Here is a 16,710-nt window from a genome sequence, read left to right on the forward strand (position 1 = left end):
AATGAAAATGTTTCTGAAAGTATGGGATCCCATATAATCATACAGCATTATTAGTGTTAAACTGCTAATAACAAATCTCTGGGCTTTGCAAACTCCACTGGTAACATTTTCAGAAAGCACAGGACAGGTCTCTTGCTACAGTGACTCAGTACAGACCATAATACATGCAGCTTTTAACTGTGCACCTACGGCTCCAGTCAGCATGTCATACATTAATACAATAACTCCACCAATCCACAGCACGATTGTGGCCGCTTCTCATCAAGATTTCAGGGGCCCTACAGTGAGAAAAATAATATGCTTAAAACTTCACCCATTTGCATATCATCTGAATTAGAATTTTAAAACCAATACACAGAGTCAATGAGGGTACAGAAAACAGATATTATTCCTTAAAACAGGTAAAATTAGCTATTACCCCCAAACCAATTATGCTTAACATGCAGCTCACATGTCTTCTATTGTTCCACAAAATGTGTGTGTGACTGTTCCATCATGAACAGATTCTTTGCATAGTCCGAAGTCTGTTAGTTTCACAGGACCTACAATGAAAGATTACAGCATGATTATTCTCAGAATTCCAAGTTCGTGCAGTGTTTGGACATGTCATATAACACCTTAATCTATCCTTCCATTTAACTTTTCTTGCCTCAAACTTTTCTCGCAGATGTCAAGAACAAGGTACCATCCATAAAATGGGACACTGACTGTTTAAGGTTAGGGCGAAGTCACCTTTTGCCAATGACATAATCTATCTAGTAAGAGGAAAATAAAGATAGAGAAAAAAGTGAAATAACCTGTCTAAGGCTCTAGCTTTAAGTATACACAGAATCCTCTACCATCCTGAAAAAGAAAAATCCTGGAAAAACTGTTTTATGAAGTCTAGTTTAAGTACACAGACGCTAATAAACATATTCTGTACCTTTTAAACAAAGGTGTGAGATAGTACTTCAAATATCTAGCTTTTTTTTTTTTTTTTTTTTTTGAACGGGGTTCCCCTCTTTCGCCCAGGCTGGAGTGCAGTGGCCGGATCTCGGCTCACTGCAAGCTCCGCCTCCCGGGTTCACGCCATTCTCCTGCCTCAGCCTCCCGAGTAGCTGGGACTACAGGCGCCCGCCACCTCGCCCGCCTAGTTTTTTGTATTTTTTAATAGAGACGGGGTTTCACCGGCTTACCCAGGATGGTCTCGATCTCCTGACTTCGTGATCCGCCCGTCTCGGCCTCCCAAAGTGCTGGGATTACAGGCGTGAGGCACCGCGCCCGGCCCAAATATCTAGCTTTTATCACAGTGAACTGTGAAGAGTTCTGAAAATGGTCTCAGAAAGTCACTATAACAAGGTAACTCATTCTGCCCAATGCTACCGATTAGAGGAAAGAAATAAAATTGCCAGACAGTATGAATCAATCATCGCTGATCCAGAAAGTAAAAAACTTACCACCTTATACAAAGATCATTTCAGTTCAAGTTTAGCTTTCTTTATTGGACTGTCATAACGAGTGGTTCAACAACCTCAGGGACTCTAGCATTTGAGGTTCATTTCACAGAAAAGGCACAATGACCTATTGATTCAAATGGAAATAAATATTAATTTCCATGCCAGAAGCATGGCCTTTATTTTCACAGAACCGCCTGATACACTCAACCCATAAATCAGTATACAGTTAACTATTCTGTCGCCCTTTTCTATCCTGTGACTTAGAATTCAGGATCAGAATCCAGGTTTTGGGGAGGAGAAAGGTGTTGATGAGAGGAAGGAAGAGACACTACTCTTAAGGATATATATTCAGTTACATGTAATTTCGCCTTTATAAAAAAAGGTGGTGGAGGAGTATAATCTGAATGTTTCTATGAGCCCCAGTTGTTCATAATCATTTCTAAGAGTTTGAACAATTAACTACCTCATGGATTATTCTGCAGACATCTAAGGATTAGCAGCTGCTACCACCTTCCTAGATACCCCAAATGGCTGTTCTCTAGGGTGTGAATTGCCAAGTCTACCCACAGCCCAGATTAGCGTAAATTGAGCTGTCTGTAGCAGCATGCAGTTGTAGCCAAGGCTCACTGTGCTGGATCTGTAGTTGTATAGATTATCAGTCTCTCTGATGTTTATGTTTGTTGTTGCAAACAAACAGCAAGAATACACTGATTCTGGCAGGGGGTGGGGGGTGAAGGTGAGTTATACCTGTAATCCCAGCAATTTGGGAAGCTAAGGTGGGCAGACAAATGTCACTTCAATGGTCCTGCGAAAATTGCATAACCTGAATCTAGTACTAGGGAAACATCAGCTAAACCCAAAGCATTCTACAAACGAACTGGCCTGTACTAATCAAAAACGTCAAGATCATGAAAGTTAAAGAAAAACTGAGGAAATGTTCCAGATTAAAGGAAATTAAGGAGAGTTATAATTGCGTCAATGTTAATTTCCTATTTCTGATCATTTTAGTATAGTTATGTAAGAGACTGTCCTTGATTTTAGAAAATACACACTGAATAGGCTAGGCACAGTGGCTCATGCCTGTAATCCCAGCACTTTGGGAGGCCGAGGTGGGCTGATCGTCTAAGGTCAGGAGTTTGAGACCAACCTGGCCAATGTGGTGAAACTCTATCTCTACTAAAAATACAAAACTTAGCTGGGTATGGTGGTGAGTGTCTCTAAACCCAGCTACTCGGGAGGCAGAGGTTGTAGTGAGCCCGAGATTGCGCCACTGCACTCCATTCTGGACGACAGAGTGAGACTCCATCTCAAAAAAAAAAAAAAAAAAAAAAAAGGAAAGAAAGAAAACATATACTGAAATTTTAGGGGTAAAGGGAAATCACGTCTGTAACACTCTCTTAAACAGTTCAAAAAAATTGGCTGGGCGTGGTGGCTCATGCCTGTAATCCCAGCACTTTGGGAGGCCGAGGCAGGCAGATCATGAGGTCGGCAGATCGAGACCATCCTGGCTAACACGGTGAAACCCCGTCTCTACTAAAAATACAAAAAAATTAGCTGGGCATGTGGGTGTGCTCCTGTAGTCCCAGCTACTTGGGAGGCTGAGGCAGGAGAATGGCATGTACCTGGGAGGCGGAGCTTGCAGTGAGCCAAGATTGGGCCACCTACTCCAGTCTGGGCGACAGTACCAAAAAAAAAAAAAAAAAAAAATTTATGTATGCATGCGTATATATATGTATACACATATACACATATACATAGAAGGATAAAACAAAATAAATGTGGTGAAATGGCAACATTTGGGGAATCCAGGTGAGAAATATATAGCAATTTATTTTATTTTATTTTTTTTGTGTGTGACTGAGTCTCACTCTGTTGCCCAGGTTGGAGTCTAGTGGCTCCATCTTGGCTCACCACAACCTCCACCTCCCAGGTTCAAGCAGTTCTCCTGCCTCAGCCTCCCAAGTAGCTGGGATTACAGGAGCACACCACCATGCTCGGCTAATTTTTCTATTTTTAATAGAGACGGAGTTTCACTATGTTGGCCAGACTGGTCTCAAACTCCTGACCTCATGATCCACCCGCCTTGGCCTCCCGAAGTGCTGGGATTATAGGCATGAGCCACTGAGCCTGGCATAGGAGTTCTTTATACTACTCTTGAAACTTTTAAAGTATGAAATTATGTCAAAATAAAGTTTTTCGGGGCGGGCACAGTGGCTCACACCTGTAATACCAGCACTTTGGAAGGCCAAGGCGGGCAGATCACCTGAGGTCAGGAGTTCTCGACCAGCCTGGCCAACATGATGAAAGCCCAGCTCTCCTAAAAATACAAAACAATACCCCGGTGTGGTGGCACATACCTGTAGTCCCAGCTAAATGGGAGGCTAAGGCAGGAGAATCGCTTGAACCTGGGAGGCAGAGGTTGTGGTGAGCCGAGATTACGCCTCTGCACTCCAGCCTGGGCGAGAAGAGCGAAACTCCATCTTCAAAAAAAAAAGTTTTTCCAATGTCAATAGTCATAAAAAAGTTGCTACATTCTGCACCTTTCTGTTCCATGTTACATGTTACTGCAAAATCTTTCTCAGAGAACTGAACTGTGTTTGGTAGAAATAGATACTTGTGGCCGTGCACAGTGGCTCACACCTGTAATCCCAGCACTTTGGGAGACCGAGTCAGGTGGATCATTTGAGGTCAGGAGTTCGAGATCAGCCAGACTAACATGGCAAAACCCCATCTTTACTAAAAATACAAAAATTAGCCAGGTGTGGTGGCGCATGCTTGTAATCCCAGCTACTCGGGAGACTGAGGCAGGAGAATTGCTTGAACCTGGGAGGCAGAGGTTGCAGTGAGCCAAAACCCCGTCTCAAAAATAAAAAAAAAAAAAAAAAAAAAGAAAGAAAGAAATAGATACCTGTGATCTAGAAATGATACGGAAGCAACAAGTTCCTACGAGGTGGTAGGCCCTGGGAAATGTGGATGATCTCCATTGTAAGCTACATACTCCATCACTAAGGCTACATTAAACTAAAAAGCGCTGTTTAAAGATCCACCTAAAAAATAGTCAGTATGTTAAATCATCCTCCCAACGTGATTTAAATTACAGTATCTTTACCCCAGTACAAGGATGGCTCTGCACTCACCTCTAGGGTATTTGGTCTCTTGCTATGAATGATTATAAAGGAATTAAAATAAAATTTTACAGATGAGGAAAAAAATCTTTTAGTTTCCTCCATATTCTCGGCTCGCCAGTAGAAACATATGGTCACATCTGAATTATGTCCCTTTCAGTACCATTCATTTTAAGCACCATTTGCTCATAATGGGAAAGTATTTTTCCAATTGAAAATAACATTTTGAATGCCTCTGAGTCAATGCAAATAATTACACCAAACTCTGTGTGTACTGACCACTGAGATATTCAAGGATGAGACAGAGTTTTCCACCAGTCTCAAAGGCATCTATTAAATCCACTTTACCTCCAGAATACATATTCCTCCGCTCTTGTTTTTGTAAGAGCTCTGTCTTTGCATTTCTTACTAATATTGCTTCAAATGAAAGAGAGACGGCAGAAACAAAATAGTGAATACTTTTATTCCGATAGTCGGAAAATCTATTTTGTGATTTTCTGCCAATATTGAACTATTAACCATAGTCTCACTAGAGAGTGAGATGTGGGTAATGGAAACGCCTACGGTATATGCCTCTGAGCAGTTTGGATTTTTTGCAGTGAACATGTAAATGAATACCTAAAGAGATTTTAAAAAAAGAAATCTGTAATCAGATCAAGTTTATTCATATATTCACAAACTATTGAGTGTCTGCTATGCTCCAGGCTGTGCCAAGAAAGCAGAACAGAAGGAATGCCCTGTCCATAGGAGCCCAAAAGTCCATAGGAGCCCAAAGGCTCAGGGGAAAAAAGACAAGTCAATGTAGGTAAGCGCAGGATAGTAAGGGTAAACAGGGGAACTACTTCTAACCTAGCAAAAAGTCTTGCTTGAAACTTATTAAAATGAAATATGGCCTGGATGCGGTGGCTTATGTCTGTAATCCCAGCACTTAGGTGGGCAGAGGCAGGAGGATCGCTTGAGCCCAGGACTTCAAGATCTGCCTGGTAACAAGCGTGACTCCATTGTCCACACAAATGGTAAAAAAAAAAAAAAAAAAAGAATGAAAGAAAGAAAAAAAGAAACAAAGAAAGAAAGAAATGTAGAAGGTAAAAAAAAGAGGCATTCCAGTGCAAAAGAGGCTTGATAGAACAGGATATGTCTGGGGAATCTGCAAGTAGTTCAGTATGGTTAGAAGTAGTTAGAGATTAGGCTAGAGAAGTAGGTAGAGGCCGGGAAATGGAAGGTCTGGGCAAAGGAAGGTCTGGGTGAAATGAACAAACCTTTGGCTTTACAAAAGACACATCTAGCAGCAGTAGGGAGTATTAGGAAAGAAATGAGACTAGTTAGGAGACTAGTATAATAAACCAACTAAGAAGATCTATAAGAAAATGAAGGTAGAAAAAAATGAAAGGCTAAGAATGCATAATTTGCATTTGCTGACAAACTACATATGAGAGGAAATGGTGATCCCTTTATTTCTGCATAAGTAATAGGATAGATAATGGTGCCACTCAATATCGGCAAATGAAAGTGAAAAAGTTTTGGGAGAACGATGCTCTGTTTTAGACATGCCAGGTGTCAGTTCCAGGAAGTTCCCCCAATCATACATCTCCATAAGTAACATGGAAAGCAAATACACAGGTTGTTGATTGCAATATTATCTGTGAAAGTGAAACACTGGAAACAGCCTAAATACTCAGACACAGGATATTGGCTGAAAACCTGTGGAATCTACACAACATGTAACAAAGCTATAAAAATCAGAAACATCTCTATAAAAACAAGATGCAAAAGAATATTTAAAAGTACAACAGCATGGATACTACACTATCTTTTGTACAAGAAAGGGGAAAAGAAAATATATAATATATATATAAAATATGTATCTGCTTATACCTGCAAAAATGAAGACAACTAAGATAAACTAAAAGCTAATGATAATGGAAGGGAGACAAGAAATAAGACTTTTGAGTATGACTTCTGGTAAAATATTTATTATCATCCACTTTTTTCTTTCCTAAATCAAATATTACTGCAATTATAAAATGTAGATTTTTCTTTTTGAACCATATTAATGTTTAATATATTCCAAAAATAAAATAAAATCAACAAAGATGAAGGGTGGGAAGTACAACTAAATACAGTAGGAATACATCAGTTTAATTGACTATTACACCAATAGCTTTACCACAGAAAGAGAAAGAGAAAAAATACATAAGAGAAAAAGATATATATTTTTTTAGATGAAGTCTCACTCTGTCACCCAGGCTAGAGTGCAGTGGCGTGGTCTTGGCTCACTGTAACCCCCGCCTCCCAGGTTCAAGTGATTCTCCTGCCTCAGCCTCCCAAGTAGCTGGGACTACAGGTGCCCACCACCGCACCTGGCTAATTTTTGTGTATTTAGTAGAGACGGGGTTTCACCATGTTGGCCAGGCTGGTTTCGAACTCTTGACCTCATGATCCACCCGCCTTGGCCTCCCAAAGTGCTGGGATTACAGGTGTGAGCCACTGTGCCTGGCGAGAAAAAGATGCTTAAGTAATTTTAGACTGCACGCCCTTAGTGGCCTATGTGTAAGCACACAAGAAATTGCAAAGAAATATTAAATCAAACTTAGTAGGTTTGTAGCTGGAAATACTATTGGTATTAAAATTTTCATTATGCATATACTGTACAACTGAACAAATGAGGGCATTCATTTATGTTGTTACTGGAGTTCTCACTGCAGAATAAAAGGAGATCCAAATATGAACTGAAAGAAGAATGTGGCCGGTACAGTGGTTCACGCCTGTAATCCCAGCACTTTGGGAGGCCGAGGCAGGTGGATCACAAGGTGAGGAGTTCAAGACCAGCCTGGCCAAGATGATGAAACTCCATGTCTACTAAAAATACAAAAATTAGCTGGGCATGGTGGCAGGCACCTGTAATCCCAGCTCCTCAGGAGGCGGAGGGAGAGACTTGCTTGAACCCGGGAGGTGGAGGCTGCAGTGATCCGAGATCGCACCACTGCACTCCAGCTTGGGGGACAGATGGAGACTCCGTCTCAAAAATTAAAAAAAATAAAATAAAATAAAGAAGACGAATGCTATGGAATTGGGCTAGAATTAGGGCTAACAATACGAAGCACTTTGGGAAGCCAAGGCAGGCGGATCACCATGTTGGCCAGGAGTTTGAGACCAGCCTGCCCAACATGGTGAAACCTCATCTCTACTAAAAATACAAGAATCATCCAGGTTTGGTGGTGCACACCTGTCCTCCCAGTTACTCCAGAGGCTGAGGCATGAGAATCACTGAAACCCAGGAGGCAGAGGTTGCAGTGAACTGAGGCAGCCTGGGGTCCAATGCTGTGATGAGCCATGATCACGCCACTGCACTCAAGCCTGGGCAGCAGAGGAAGACCTTGTCTCAAAACAAACAAACAAACAAAAAAGGGCAAGGTGCAGTGGCTCACACTCTAATCCCAGCACTTTGGGAGGCTGAGGCGGGCAGATCATGAGGTCAGGAGTTCAAGACCAGCCTGGTTGACATAGTGAAATCCCATCTCTACTAAAAATACAAAAATCAGCCGAGTGTGGTGGCACACACCTGTAATTTCAGCTACTTAGGAGGTTGAGGCAGGAGAATTGCTTAAACCTGGGAGGCAGAGGTTGCAGTGAGCCAAGACCGTATCATTACACTCCAGCCTGGATGAGTGAACCTCCAACTCAAAAAAAAAAAAAAAAAAAAAAATTAAAAAAGGAGTATAGGGCCAGGTACAGTGGCTCATGCCTGTAATCCCAGCACTTTGGGAGGCCGAGGTGGCCTGATCACTGGGTCAAGAGATCGAGACCATCCTGGCCAACATGGTGAAACTTCGTCTCTACTAAAAATACAAGAAATTAGCTGGGCGCCATGACGCATGCCTGCAGTCCCAGCTATTCTGGAGGCTGAGACAGGAGGATTGCTTGAACCCGGGAGGCAGAAGTTGCAGTGAGCTGAGATCACACCACTGCACTCCAGCCTGGCGACAAACAAGACTTCATCTCAAAAAAAAAAAAAAAAAAAAAAAGTATAAAAAATCTTTACAGAAGAATGACAATATAGAAAAAATACAGAAAAAGTAGAAAAGTCTCCATTTTATAATCACTATAGTAATATTTGATTTGGGCAAGAAGCAATCCAGATGAAACCATTAAGTAAAGATTATTATGCAACAGAATATTCACAATGTTTCTATCATTCTATAGATCACTTCTTAATTACAAAAGGAAAAAGAGGCCAGGAATGGAGGCTCACCTCTGTAATCCCAACACTTTGGGAGGTCAAGGAGGGCTGATCACCTGAGGTCAGGAGTTTGAGACCAGGCTGGCCAACATGACAAAACCCCATCTCTACTACAATTACAAAAATTAGGCAGGCGTGGTAGCAGGCACCTGTAATTCCAGCTACTTGGGGGGCTGAGGCGGGAGAATTGTTTGAACCCAGGAGATGGAGGTTGCAGTGAGCCAAGATTGCGCCACTGCACTCCAGCCTGGGCGACAGACTGAGACTCCTTCTCAAAAAAAAAAAAAAAAAAAAAAAAATCCCTTATTGTTAGGAGATATATAGAAGAAATTAGGGGTGAAGTGCTGAGAAATCTGCAGTTAACTCTCAAATTGTACAGGAAGAAAATTTATTAAAGTTAAAAAACATGAATATTCATAGATACACATATATGTGGGAACAGGAAGAAAGGGAGGGACACACAGACAAACAAAATATGGCAAAATGGTAACAACTGGTGATCACTGAACTATTCTTGCAACGATTTGAAAAGTTTAAAAAATGTCAAAGGTATACAATTTTTGAACTGTTATGCCCAGACTGTTTGTTCCCCGAAGAAGACCACCAGAGTCCAGAGTCAAAGCCAAGCGGCAAGGATCTTTACTACAAGCCCCAACCTGGTCCCTCCATCTCATGTGCATACAAGAGGGCCTCGAACAATGCCAGCATTTGCTTTTTATAGGCCCGAAAAGTTGCAGGGGAACAAAGAAATTTTGGCTCCCGCCAGTGTACCTGAACGGCTGTCCCCTTATCGAGACTTTCCAGGTGGTGTTTGTATCAAGCCTCAGGGAGTTGGAGATAGGATGGTGGTATGTGGTGGATGGGATGGGATGTGTTTGTACTAGGCTCAGGGAGTTTTGAGCCCGGGGCTGAGGAATGTGCCCAGCTCCTTTCAGAACTACTCAGGAGGTTTAAATTTTTGTTTTTAAAATAAGCAATCCATCGTGAGGAAGTCTGAGAAGACACAGACTGAGATAAGATGAAAAATAAGTAAAGTAGAATCACAGTAATAAAAGGAACAGAGTTGCAAAATGCTGCAGTCAGTAGCTTCAATGCAAAAGAAAGTTAAATTAAGGATGAACTCAGTAAAGATAACTGGATTCAGCAACTGGGAAGTCATTGATGACCTAGGGTACGGGAGCTTCGCTCAAACAGCAGAGCAGGCTTTCAATGCTGCTGTGGCCCACACGTATAATCCAGTACTTCGGGAAGCCAAGGTAGGTGGATCTCTTGAGGCCAGGAATTCAAGACCAGCCCAGCCAACATAGTGAAACTCCATCTCTATTAAAAATACAAAAATTAACCAGATACAGTGGCACGCCCCTGTATTCCTAGCTACTCAGGGGGCTGAGGCATGAGAACTGCTGAACCTGAAGGCAGTGAGACTGCAGTGAGCTGGAGATAGGGCCACTGCACCCAGCCTGGGTGATAGGGCAAGACTCTGTCTAAAAATACAAAAAATAGGCCAGGCGTGGTGGCTCATGCCTGTAATCCCAGCAGTTTGGGAGGCCATCGGTGCCCTGGCACCATGGTCCTCTGGTGAGAGTGCAGCCTGAGATCTACAAACTGCCTTCAAGGTCTCTCTTCCATTGTCCTGGTGAAGAGCACAGCCCTGATCCGTGCAGGCCTCCTGACCCACACCCTCTTGTTCTCTCCCAAACACACTTTCTTATCTGTTCAATATGGACAGTTTATAGGCTGGGCTAAAAATCTCCCAAAGTTGTTCTACTTCCCTTTGATTATAAGTCTCTGTCTCTAAATCATTCTTTTCTTTTCATTTCTAGAAACATTCAAGAGAATGAAGGTAATCTTCAATACTTTGCTTAGATATTTCTTTCTGTCAAATTTCAGGTTCATCGGCCAGAAGCTCTGCTTCCGAAAAACACTATTAGGAGCACAATGCCAAGTTCTTGTCACTTTATGGCAAGCATCACCTTTCTCCAGTTTCCACAACATGCCTTCATTGCCATCTGAGACTTCATCTTGGATGATTTTTCCCTTCCATGTTTTTCTTATTTATTTATTTATTTATTTATTTATTTATTTTTATTTTTTTTTTTTGAGATCGAGTGTCATGCTGTCTTCAGGCTGGGAGTGCAGTGGCCGGATCTCAGCTCACTGCAAGCCCGGCCTCGGTTCACTTATTCTCCGCCTCAGCTCTCCTCGGTAGCTGGGACTACAGGCGCCAAGCACTGCCTCGCTATTTTGTATTTCTTAGTAGAGACTGGTTTCACTGTTAGCCAGGATGGTCTCTGATTCTCCTGACCTAGTGATCCAATCTGCCTCTCGCCTCCCAGTGCTGGATTACAGGCTTGAGCCACCGCCGGGCCGGAATCTTTATTCTATCGAAAGATCGCAGCTTGGAAAACTGCAGCGCTCTCCACATCCTGTCCACTGTAAAGCCCTGCAACACACACATGCACACACGCACACACACATGCACACATGCACACGCACACACACATGCACAACACACATGCACACGCGCACACGTGCACACACATGCACGCACGCGCACACACATATGCACACACATGCACACACGCACACACACATGCACACACACACATGCACATACGTAAATACATTCCTATGCACAAACCTGTGCACACACACGCACATACATACATACGCATGCATATACCTACACACACACACACACACACACAGACACACACATACCCTGTGCTTCATGCCCTCACCAGGGTGTCCTGGGAGAGAATGCATGTTTTTAGGAGAAATGAAGACAACTCAGGCCCCTCATTCTCCTGGTGTTTGCACAAGTGCCTTCTCTGCAGACCATGCTTCAGTGCCTTTCTTGGTTCTCCCTCTTACTGAAAGAGAGAAGCAGAGACCCCTACCCCTGTCACCCACCACCTCCACCCCTAGGCTGCCCCAGGCCCAGGTTCCAGAAGTCTCCCAGGATCCAGGAACTAAGGGCAACCACTGGGTTCCACAGCCGCTAGTCCATGGGTCAGGCGCCTCTCTGCGAGCTGACAAACCTTGGCTCTCATGCCCCACACCAAGCCAGCCACACCGCCGTCCCCCCACCAGCATTATTACTGCCCCCTGATGTTAGCCCTGACAACCCTACTTGCTGATAATCTTGCCCCCTCACACGCTGGTCCAGGCAAGCCCAAAGGCCAGTACCCTCCACCCACCCTTCCTGGGGGCCACTCTACTTTCTGCTTGCCCAGATGTCTTCACCTGGCTTTACCAAGCTAGAACAAATAACAGGGATGAGCCCCCGGCCTCTACCAGGAAGATTTGCCAAAATGCTCTCCATTTAGAAGGAGGAACAGTGATGGGGCCTACGAATGACCCCAGGATGGTCACCCAAGCAACAAGAAGGGCAAGGAGCCCAGTTTCCTGCCCTTACCCTGGGAGGGTGTGGCCAGGGCACCACAAGGCCCTGGAGAGGGGTGGGCAGGAGAGCAGATCCAACCTCTTCTTCAGGAAGCAGCCACCACCCCAGGAAGCAGCAGATGGCGGCGCACAGGCAGAGCCCCCGGTGCTGTAGAGCAGGGCCAGCAGATCTGTACTCAGCCTCAGCCCCGGGGAGCTGCAAGACAGGCTGAGACCCTGATAGGTTTGGATCTGTGTTCCCACCCAAAACTCATCCCTCCTGTGTCAAGGGAGGAACCTGGGGGAGGGGATTGGATCTGGAGACAGTTTCCCCCGTGCTGCTCCCCTGAGAGTGAGGGAGTCCTCAGGAGAGCTGATGGTTTCAAAGTGTGGCACTTCCTCGTTCTCCACTCACTCCCTCCTGCCGCCTTGTGAAGAAGGTGCCTGCTTCCCCTTCGCCTTCTGCCATAATTGTAAGTTCCCTGAACTGTGAGTCAATTAAACCTCTTTCCTTTATAAACTACTCAGTCTCAAGTATTTCTTTTTTCTTTTTTTAAACAGAGTTTCAATCTTGTACTGAGGCTGGAGTGCAATGGCACCATCTAGGCTCACTGCAACCTCTGCCACCCAGGTTCAAGGGATTCTCCTGCCTCAGCCTCCCAAAGTAGGTGGGATTACAGGCGCCCGCCACCACGCCCAGCTAACTTTTTTTGTATTTTGAGTTGAGACGGGGTTTCACCATGTTGGCCAGGCTGGTCTTGAACTCCTGACCTCAGGTGATCCACCCGCCTCGGCCTCCCAAAGTACTGAGATTACAGGTGTGAACCACCACGCCCGGCCTCAAGTATTTCTTTACAGCAGTGTGAAAACAAACTAAAACCCCTTCCCTGAGGTGCCTTCTGCTTAGGCAACCAGCTGCCCCATGTTCCTCCTCTGCCCCCTGGTCTTTCTGTTCCCCTGATGAGGGCCAAGTGATAAACAGGGCCAGCCCCAGCCCCATCCTACTGTAGCCCGTGTGGCTGCAGGAGAGGCTGCGCTCCTTTCCTCACCCTGAGTGGGCCTGATACGCTCTTTGGATCCTGGAGGAAACTGACCCCCTATTCTCACACTGGTGCAACTTCTTCCAAGACCTCAAAGCTGGACAACGTGAGCCGGTCTTTTTAAATGTCTCCACTTGCTAGGGCTGTCACTGGGACAGCACTAGAGGGTGGTGCCAATGGATGAATGGATGGATGGATGGATGGACAGTAGTCCAGGGATGATGTCCCTGTCTGTACTGAACTGGGCCCTTCCTCCAATGAGCAGCCTTCCTGAGTGAGTTTATACAATTGTCCCTTGGTATCCATGGAGGATTAGTTCTAGGGTCCCGGGGATGCCAAAATCCATGGATGCTCAAGTCCCTGATATAACATGGCCTAGTATTTACATAAAAGCTATGCACATCCTCCAATAGACATTAGACCATTACTAGATTATTTATGATATGTAATACAATGCAGATGCTACATAAATGGTTGGGATACTGTATTCTTTAGGGAATGATGACAAGAACAAAGTCTGCACATGTTCAGTAGAGACATAACCATGCAATTTATTTTCTGAATATTTTCCATCTGCTGTTGCTGAATCCACAGATGCAGAGCTCCCAGATATGAGGGCCAAGTGTGCTTTGAGAGTAGGGTGGGTGAGGTTGCTAATGAGTACAGGGGAGCAGGTGTCGATCAGAGGTCCCTGCATTGAGGCATCTGGACGCCCTATCTTGGGACTTGAGACTCCGTTTGAGTGGCACAGGCAGACTGAGTCCAGGTCAAAGTTCACCCCTTGAAGCTTCATTTTATCCCAAGCTCTTTCTGGACCCTGGAATTTGGCATCCCCTAGGCCCTGGCAGGAAGGACAGATGAACCAGATTTTAGATAACATGTCTGGAATAGAGTGAGGCCCTACTTTGTGCCTGGCACTTTCGCCACAGGATCCTCTAGCTAGAACATTCAAGGGTCATGGAGAGAAATACCCAGTTAAAATATCAGAAATTTAAAAAAAGATACCATTAGAGACACGAAAAAGACCGTTAGGTAATAGTATTAGCATTTGTATTCTGAGATTCAACAGTAGTGGTCACTTCCCTCCACCCTTATGTGTATCTCAGACAACCCTGGGCGAGGAGGGCTGAGGTTAGGGAACACCCGTGGATGCTCTGATACTGGTCCTGGGCCTCGGGGGTGACAGTGATGAGGAACTGGGTGCACACATGAGTGGGGCAGCCAGGCCTGGCCAGAGAAGGCACACACACGTGCACAGATGTGTTTACCGATGTACAGGTGTGCACGCATGCACACAAACACATTGCAGGCAGGCATGTGGCCGCCTCAGGCAGCGGAGGACCCTATCTCTGGGCCCTGCTGACCCGGGCAAGGCCCCACTGTGATGCGTGCCATGACCTCAGAATGTCACTGGTGCTTAGCACCAATCCGCTCTCAGGCCTGCCTCTGTGTTCTACGGCAGTTACCCACGCACAGTGGTATCAGCTACACACGCACAGTGGTATCTGGGACCAGTTTTGTGGACTCGAAGGTTTTCTACCTGAGAGGCATAACGCAGGCCAGCTGATTCATCAGAATCAGGTGAGTGTGACCTGCTCTCTTCCCTCCAGGCTGACTTGGGGACAGTGGCTATGCTGTGGGTGGTGTTGGCCTCTGGGCAGCTACCGAGGAGGGTCATCCCTGAGCACTCACCGGTCGTCCGTTCTACACTGCTCGTGTAGACGATTGGCTCTTTCGTCCTCATGGTGGCTTCATAGAGTGAGTGCCCCTTCTCTAGTGTACCCATTCTGGACAGGTGAGACGTCTGGGGTCAGAGAGGCGGTTACCGGCCTGGGAATCCAGACAGGACCCTGGGTTTTGCTCTCAGCCCTGCCGTACTGCGCTCTGCTGGAATTCAGGCCTGAACCCTGTGACCTCCCTGCCCTAGATCCCAAGTCTTCCCAGGTTTCCCATCCTGATGGGGCAGAGCCTGGCCCTGGCAGAGCCACTGGGATAGATCCACTGTCGGTGGGGGGAACAGGAGGGTCCTCAGAACACCTCTGTGCCCTAAGCTGGGTCCTGATGGTGGCTGTGGGCCTCACTGAACACACATGGTCCCTTGTCCTGGGGAACCTTCTTCTGTCCTTGGGTAGCTGTGGAAAATGAAGGAGCCCTGGAGGGCTGGCTGGGGGGAGACTATCTTCTCTTCTGTTCAAAGGGGTCCGGGCACTGGGGTTCTCTCCACATATTTCTTGCTCTGTCTGGTCCTTTCGAGGCCTCGCCCTCCTTTTGCCCCAAGTGTTCCCAGGAGGGACGGTCCATCCAGGTGTTCTCTGGGACCAAGGACCCACTGTCCTCCTCAGCGACCTGGGAAAATGAAGCCCCCTCCTGTAGAGATGCCTGTACCAAAGTCCAGTCCCTCCCCGAGTGAAGGTTTCCCCTAGCACAATAGATCATTTTCATCCCCCAAACCGAACACCCTCCTGCTCAACTGGCATTATTCCTAAAGTGGCTTCACTGTTCAGACTCAACGGCCACGGGAGCCAAAGTGATGAGTGGAGTAGAACAGAGCAGTCAGGAGAGATCTTGTTCCCTGTAGGAAACTGGACATCTCTGTGGTCCCTGAGCATCCCAGGAGGCCGATTGTACAGCGACCTCTGGTGGCTGACCTCAGTCTCCCTCCACATCCCTGGAATAGCCCATCATGGGCCCTTCACCCTTGGCAGGTGGACACTATTCAACCTGCTGGGGCAGGTGTGTCCCCATTTCATGGCAATTGGGGACGACGGGATTCTCTGTCCAGGTCCCACTGTCCTCAAGTCCTTGGGATGATGCCCACCCCTGCTTGGGACTGGAGACTCCAGAGACTCATGCAGGTGTGGGACACTAGGTCTGGCGCCTTTTTACCCGGGGGCGGTGGTGGAATGGGGGTTACGCAGCCAGCCAGCATCTGGGAGCCTGGCGGGAATGGTTCAGGTGTTCTCCGAAGCTCTCAAGTACAATGTAACTTTTAGATGATTTTGTCTCACAGGATGGTAATCATAGAGGATGCAGATAGTTTGTGGGCACAGGAGCGAGAGAATATCATCATGAACTATGAGAAGGTACAGGTCGGTCTGCTCCTTGGAGGGAGGCCTCTTCCAGTGCGCCCTGGTCAAAGGGTCCTGGGCTCCCTAGGAGCACAGAGTGGGCACGGGTGGCCACTACCCCCAGGCCCTTGCACCCTTTGCCTTGGACCCCTCACCAAGCCTCCCTCTGGGTTACAGGGACACCGAGCTGGGCTGCTAGAGGACATGGGGCCTGAGCCTGTTGGAATCTACAACAACATTGATCGCTTTGGGATTGTGCAGTGAGTCCTCTGTGCTCCCCTCACCCCTGAAGCACCTGTCTCAGCTCAGGGATGGGTTTGCTTTCAGAAAGGCCTTTCTGAGGCAGGACTGCCTCGCCGGGTCAGGCCAACCTCCTTTCCAGGGTCAGAGCTCCTCCCTGGCTCCCCTGCAGGTCCA

General features: G+C 46.1%; 3 long non-coding RNA genes across 3 annotated transcripts; 1 reads left to right on the top strand and 2 right to left on the bottom strand.

The window, feature by feature from the left end:
- Nucleotides 1-22: 22 nt before the first annotated feature.
- Nucleotides 23-1,580, bottom strand: LOC116272635. Its single transcript, XR_004181270.1, has 3 exons — nucleotides 1,437-1,580; nucleotides 452-542; nucleotides 23-278 (listed from the first exon to the last, which is right to left on the bottom strand). It is a non-coding gene; the product is annotated as an uncharacterized LOC116272635 (long non-coding RNA).
- Nucleotides 1,581-13,751: 12,171 nt separating this feature from the next.
- LOC108584040 lies at nucleotides 13,752-14,321 on the bottom strand. Its single transcript, XR_004181269.1, has 2 exons — nucleotides 14,231-14,321; nucleotides 13,752-14,066 (listed from the first exon to the last, which is right to left on the bottom strand). It is a non-coding gene; the product is annotated as an uncharacterized LOC108584040 (long non-coding RNA).
- A 357-nt stretch (nucleotides 14,322-14,678) lies between these two features.
- Nucleotides 14,679-16,704, top strand: LOC103881797. The gene is made up of 3 exons (XR_004181268.1): nucleotides 14,679-14,806; nucleotides 16,236-16,308; nucleotides 16,471-16,704. It is a non-coding gene; the product is annotated as an uncharacterized LOC103881797 (long non-coding RNA).
- The last annotated feature ends 6 nt before the right edge of the window (nucleotides 16,705-16,710 follow it).

This window comes from Papio anubis, unplaced genomic scaffold, assembly GCF_008728515.1.
Source record: "Papio anubis isolate 15944 unplaced genomic scaffold, Panubis1.0 scaffold1438, whole genome shotgun sequence".
Classification (NCBI taxonomy): domain Eukaryota; kingdom Metazoa; phylum Chordata; class Mammalia; order Primates; family Cercopithecidae; genus Papio; species Papio anubis.